Genomic DNA, 6,538 nt, shown 5'->3' with positions numbered 1-6,538 from the left:
CAAAAGCCCTTGGGAGCCCTCAGTACTTTTTGAAGGGTGTAAAGTGGCCCTGACATCTAAACCTTTGAGAGCTGGTGCTCTCAGCTAGACATGGTGTCTCTCTTAATCCCTCACACAAGCTATATTGCTATTTCTAGTTTTTGATGAGTAAATTGAAGTTTGGAGAAGTTAGGTAAGTTTTTCAAGGTCACATGACTCACAATAAAATTTTTCAAGAAACAAGAGCTCAACAGCTTTACAGTGACTCAAATTCGTACCTTTTCCAATTTACTGTGACTCTCCCTTCCTTCTATGCTACCAGATACTCCAGCTGGCATAAAACTCTGCAGCTCACCTACCTCTATGCGCATAAAAGATCACAAAATTTAAACGGTTCAAAAAAGCCTTGTAATTGGCTCCCCATTCTTAACTTGTTTGGGGTCTAGATAACGTTAGAGATGGCAAGCACTGCTCTTGACTCTACTTCCTCCCTCCCACCAAGTTTCCTATAACACGATCAAATGCCATTCTGATAGTGACCCTGACATTTTGTCACGGCAGAGCACTGACAACACTGTCTGTCTCTTCCCCGGCTATCAGCCCCCTGCTAGCAGAGTCCCAAATAGTTTAGCAGTCCAAAGAGATTTGTCATTGGCCTAATCTAGTCATGGTAATTTTGTTCAAGTTGACAAGCGGTTAGTCTAGAAGAGGTAATGTGACCCCATGCTGGCCAATAACATGGGAAACTACTGGGTTTTCCAGGAAACCGCCACTTTCAGGAAAAAAATTGATTTGAGGTATAGTGTTTTTCCTACTTAGAATACACCTGTAATCCCTAGAGGTTTTTAGCTTTCTTGAAACAATAAGGTTACCAACCATGAGAAAAACAACTAAAAGAATCACAATAATCTTCACATCATTGAGCTGTTGAATGAGAACCAGCAATGACTTACCTTCATATATTTTATGAGATAAATAAGCCTTTATTTACTTTTTTATGTAGTTAATTTACCCTTAGTTGATTATCCTGTTATTTGAAGACAAACACACAACCGATAGATACAGAGAGGTTTTCAACAAATTTCAGAAATAATTCCCTACACAATACTCTGTTTGCTAATAAAAGTAGATCCAGAAATGACATAGATAATGTGATATATAGGGAAGCACTTTGAAATAGTCCATCAGTATGTATATTTTTTAAAAGTTTACCAAAAAATATGAAAAAAAGGTAGGAGAAGCAAAAGAGAACCAAGGCGGCTTTTTAGACCTGAAAAATACAATATCTGAAATGAAAACTTCACTACATGGGATTAATAGATTAGATAGCAACAGTTTAAAAAATATCAGGATGATCTGGAAACAGCAATAAAAACTCCCAAACTTAAACACAAAGAGAGAAAAGACAGTAAATAATTAATAGAGCCATAGTGAATGAGAGACAATATCAAGTAGTCTAATATAAATGCAACTGAGTAAATGCCTGAGTAAAGGAGGAAGGCAGAAAAGAATGTTTATCAAAACAATGGCTGAAAATTTATTCAAATATGATGAACACTATATACACACACAGTCAAAAAGTTCAACAACCACCAAGCAAAATAAAAACAAAGAAATCCATACCAAAACCCATCACAATCAAATTGCAACAACCCACTGATAAGAAGAAAAATCATAAAAGAAACCATAGGTAAAAATGACACATTATATTCAGACAGACAAAGATAAGAGTGACGGCAGATTTCATATCACAAACAATGCAAGACAGAGGACAATAAAACATCTTTAAAGTGCTGAAAGGGAAATAAAATGCCATTCTATATCCAGTGAAAACATCCTTCAAAAGTGAAGAGTAATTTAAAATGTTTTCAGATAAGCAAAAACTAAAAGAATTTATTGTGAGGATATCTCTGCTACAAAAAATGTTAAAGGAAGTTATTTAGACAAAAAGAAAATGCTACCATATGGAAACTTGGATCTACTGAAAATAATTCAGAAAAGTCTAAACGATAACTATCTGTGTAAAGGAAGAAAGTTTTTCCTCATGTTTTAACTCTTTAAAAGGAAATCATTTCAAGAAAAAGTAAGCACAATGCAACATAGAGTTGGTAACATGCAGAAGTAAGTTGTATTATAACCAAATTATAAGGCTGGCTTGAGGGAGAACAGAAGTAGACTGTTTTTAAGAGTAGTACATCATAAAAGTAAAAGGTACAAAATGATACACAATGTAAACACTAATAATAAAACTGGCTCAGTCAGTAGAGCATGTGAGTCTTGACTTTGATGTCATGAGTTTGAGCCCCATGTTGGGTGTGGAGCCTACTTTATTCTTTTTCTTTAATGTTCATTCATTTTTGAGAGAGAGAAAGAGAGCAGGGGTGGGGGGAGGGACAAAAAGAGAAGGAGACACAGAATCAGAAGCAGGCTCCAGGCTCCAAGCTGTCAGCACAGAGTCCAACACGAGACTTGAACCCACAAACTATGAGGTCATGACTTGAGCCAAAGGTGGACACTTAACCGACTGAGCCATCCAAGCACCCCAGAGCCTACTTTAAAAAAATAAATAAAGTATTTTTTTAAAAAAGAAAATTGAGTGACTCTATTAACAGAAAAAGTAGACTTTAAGATGAGGAATATTGCTAGTGAGTGATAAAGAGGAACATCTCATAATAACAAAAGGTTCAACATATCAGGAAGGCCTAACAATCCTAAATGTGTAGACAGATAGAACTAAAAGGCAAGTGGACAGATTCTCAGTTATAGGGGAGATTTCAACACTTTTCTAGTAGTTAATACATAAATTAGACAGAATAGGGTCTACTAGAAGATGTAAGCAACATTTACCTCCAACTTAATCTGACATTTATAGACAAGTTACCAAACAACAAAGAATATAGATACTTTTCAAGTGTATATGGAAAATTCACTAAGATCTGCCATATGTTGGGCCATAAAACAAGTCTTAATAAATTGCAAAGGATGAGAATCATACATGCTATTTTCTCTGACTACAACAGAATTAAAATTCAAACAGAAAAATATTAGGAAAATCCCAAAGATCTGGAAAAACAATCCCTTCAAAAGAATCCATTTTTCAAAGAAAATTTGAAAAAGGAAATTAGGAAAATACTTCAAAATGAGTGAAACTTTGTGAGATGCAAATAAAGCAGTACTTAGAAGAAATTTTGTAGCATTAAATGCATATGTTGAAAATGTTTAACACATCTAAGATCAGTTATCTTAGATTTCACTTTAACAAGCTAGGGAAAAAAACTGAAATCCAAAGTACAAGGAAACAAGTAATAAAAAGTTGAAATCAATGGAATGAAAAAGCAAATAATAAAGAAAAATAAACGAAACCATCAACTGCTAGTTTAAAAAGATCCATACAAATAATAAACCTCTAGCTAGACTTATCAAAAAATACAAAAATTTCTAATATCAAAAATAAAATAGAATGTCACTGAACATTCTATGGGCATTAAATAGACAAAAATAGAATGTCATGAACACCTCTATGCCAACAAATTTGATGACCTAGGTGAAATGTTCAAATTTATCAAAAGACACAAACTTGGTAACCTGATACAAGAAGAAAGAGAAAGTTAAAATAGCTGTGTATTTCTTAAAGACATTAAATTTTGCATTAAAATCCTCAAAAAACCAGTCCCTCCCCAAAAAAGCATTCCAAACTCAGGTGACTATTTTACTGGTGAATTTATCAAATCTTTAGGAAAAAAAATAATGCCAATCTTACATAAACACTTTCAGAAAATAGAGAAGTAAGGAATACTTCTGAATTCATTTTATAAGGCGGAAATTACTCTGACACCGGAAAACTACCGTTTTGTGAATACAGATGCAACAAGCTCCTATAAAATATAACCATATTGAATGTAACAATAATCTGAAAGCATAATTCATCATGAACAAGTAGGATTTACCTTATGAATGCAAGGTTGGTATAACACTCAAAAATCTATAAATGTAATTCACCATATAGACAGAATAAAGAAGGAGAAACCATAGGATCAACTCCACAGTTGTAGAAAAGATATGAGTAGGTTGAATGTTTAAAAATTGTGGGGGGGGGGGGGGAAGATATACCACGCAAGGAGTAACCAAAAGAGAGTAAGAGTCGCTGTACGGAAATCAGACAAAATAGGCCATAACAAAATAATTGTTATTAGAGGTAAGAAGAATATTTTATAATAATAAATATGGTCAACTCATAAAGAAGTCATAACAATTGCTATCATATATGCACCTACCAAGAGAACTCCAAAATGTATGAAGAAAAAAAACTGATAAAACTAAAGAGAGAAATAGATCATTCAACAATACCCCATTTTCAATAATGGATAGAGCAAATAGGCAGAAGATCAGTAAGGACATAGAGGACTTAAACAACTCTAACCATATCTAACAGACATTTACAGAATGTTCTACCCAACAAAAGCAGAATACACATTCTTCTCAACTGTACAATAAAACATTCTTCTGACTAGGCCATATTCAACCCAGAAAACAAACCTCAATAAATCTAAAAGAACTGAAATTATAAAGTATTACTCCCCCAGCACGATGGAATGAAACTGAAAATCAATCACAAAAAAAACTTGAGAAATTGAAAAATTTGTGAATTTAATGTTTATTTATTTTGGAGGAGAGAGACAGAGCATGAGTGGGGGAGGGGCAGAGAGAGAGAGAGAGAGAGGGAGACACAGAATCTGAAGGGGGCTCCAGGTTCTATCTAAGCTGTCGGCACAGAGCCCGATGCAAGGCTCGAACTCAGGAGCTGTGAGATCATAACCTGAGCCAAAGTCAGATGCTTAACTGACTGAGCCACCCAGGTGCCCCTAAAAATTTGTGACATTAATCAACACACTCCTAAATAAACAATGGATCAAAGAAGAAATCGGAAGGAATATTAGAAAATACTTTGAGATGAATGTAAACAAAACACAACATGTAAAAATCTTTGGGATTCAGCTGAAGTAGTGCTTTGAGAAAAATTATAGCTATAAATGACTGTTTTTTTTTAAAAAAAGAAATATTTCAACTAAATAAACCAACTTCCCATTTTAAGAAACTAAAAGGGAAGAACAAACTGAAACCAAAGCAAAAAGGGAAAGAAAATAGAGAGAGGGGAAATTCAAATTCCAAAAATCAGGAATGAAAGATGGGGCATCACTACCTACTTTACAGAAATGAAAAAGATCATAAGGGAATACTATAAACAACTTTACCAATGAAGTATATAACCAAGATGAAATGGACAAAATCCTACTGACAAACTACTGAGACTGATTCAAGAAGAAATAAAAAATATTAATAGATCTATAACCAAGTGAGAGATTAAATTACTTGTTTAAAAACTTACTACAAAAAAAATCAAAAAACAAAAACCAAAACACAAAAATCAAGGAGGTAAGATGGCGGGCTCGCAGTGAGAGGCTGTCAAGGATGAACATAAGTATGCCTGGAAGCAGATTTTAAACTCAGTTTCTATTCAGATCATCTTCTTTCACACCCCTGATAAACATCTTGATTTACCATGGCATTAACAGCAGTAAAGTGGCCATATCAAACAGAACTATCTGAAAACATTCATTTCCAATTCAAAATGGAGCTTTATATTGTGTTTGTCATAAATCTATGTATTTTCTCTTCCAGATGACTATCATTGCAAAGTAGAGCTTGCTATGACATCTGATGGCAGGATGAAAGTGTGCCGCCACCCTCTGTGGACATTCTGTATAAACATACAAAACCTATCCCTCAGCCAGATCTTGTGCGTAATAATGAAGAAAACATGATCGAGTGCTGAACACCAGATGAGAAGAAAAAAAATGAACATTTTGAGTAAGGACCTATGACAGAACTACTTAGCAAAATACTGTTGGTATCCTCGTGGACAGTATCATAGATGTCATAGGGACCTGGATCCTCCAAAAGACAGATGATACTGAGGTTTTCAGGAATCAAAAAGATGTTATCTTTTGTCTCATTTGCCATTTGAGAAAAGGCAATTGAGTATATTCACTACTATGTTATGTAGCAAAATGATAACAAAATGTCTTTTCATATAAAAACAACCCATGGCCCAGCTGACTTTATTAATGAATTTTACAAATGTTTAAAGATGAGTTAACATCAATCCTTAATCTTTCAGAAACCTTCCAAAAAGTAGAAGGAAAAAAACATTTCCCAGCTTATTCTATGAGGCTATTTTTATCTTACTACCAAAACTAGACAACAATATCACAAGAATATAAAACAATGGACCAATGTTCCTCATGAATATGGATGAAAAATACTAAAAAAAAAAAAAATACTAGCAAACTGAATCTGGCAACCTATAAAAACGATTATACATCATGAATTATCCTAGAAATACAAAGCTGGTTCAGTATATGAAAATAAGTCAACGTAACCCACTATATTAATCAAACAAAGACATAAGCCACATGACCATCTCAACAGATAGAGGGAAAAAAAAAAAACATTTGACAGAATCCAAAATTCTTTCCTGATTTAAAAAATAAATAAATAA

At 33.8% G+C, this 6,538-nt stretch overlaps 1 pseudogene; it reads left to right on the top strand.

Moving 5' to 3' along the window:
- The first annotated feature begins 5,539 nt into the window (after nucleotides 1-5,539).
- On the top strand, nucleotides 5,540-5,948 carry LOC124520309 (39S ribosomal protein L42, mitochondrial-like; annotated as a pseudogene).
- The last annotated feature ends 590 nt before the right edge of the window (nucleotides 5,949-6,538 follow it).

The sequence above is a fragment of the Lynx rufus genome, unplaced genomic scaffold (genome assembly GCF_022079265.1).
Source record: "Lynx rufus isolate CCGP_SWC_20201006 ecotype Redwood Valley unplaced genomic scaffold, mLynRuf1.p SCAF_3, whole genome shotgun sequence".
In the NCBI taxonomy this organism is placed as follows: domain Eukaryota; kingdom Metazoa; phylum Chordata; class Mammalia; order Carnivora; family Felidae; genus Lynx; species Lynx rufus.
The sequence above is the reverse complement of the archived record's forward strand: the minus strand, read 5'-3'. Positions and strand labels throughout refer to the sequence as shown.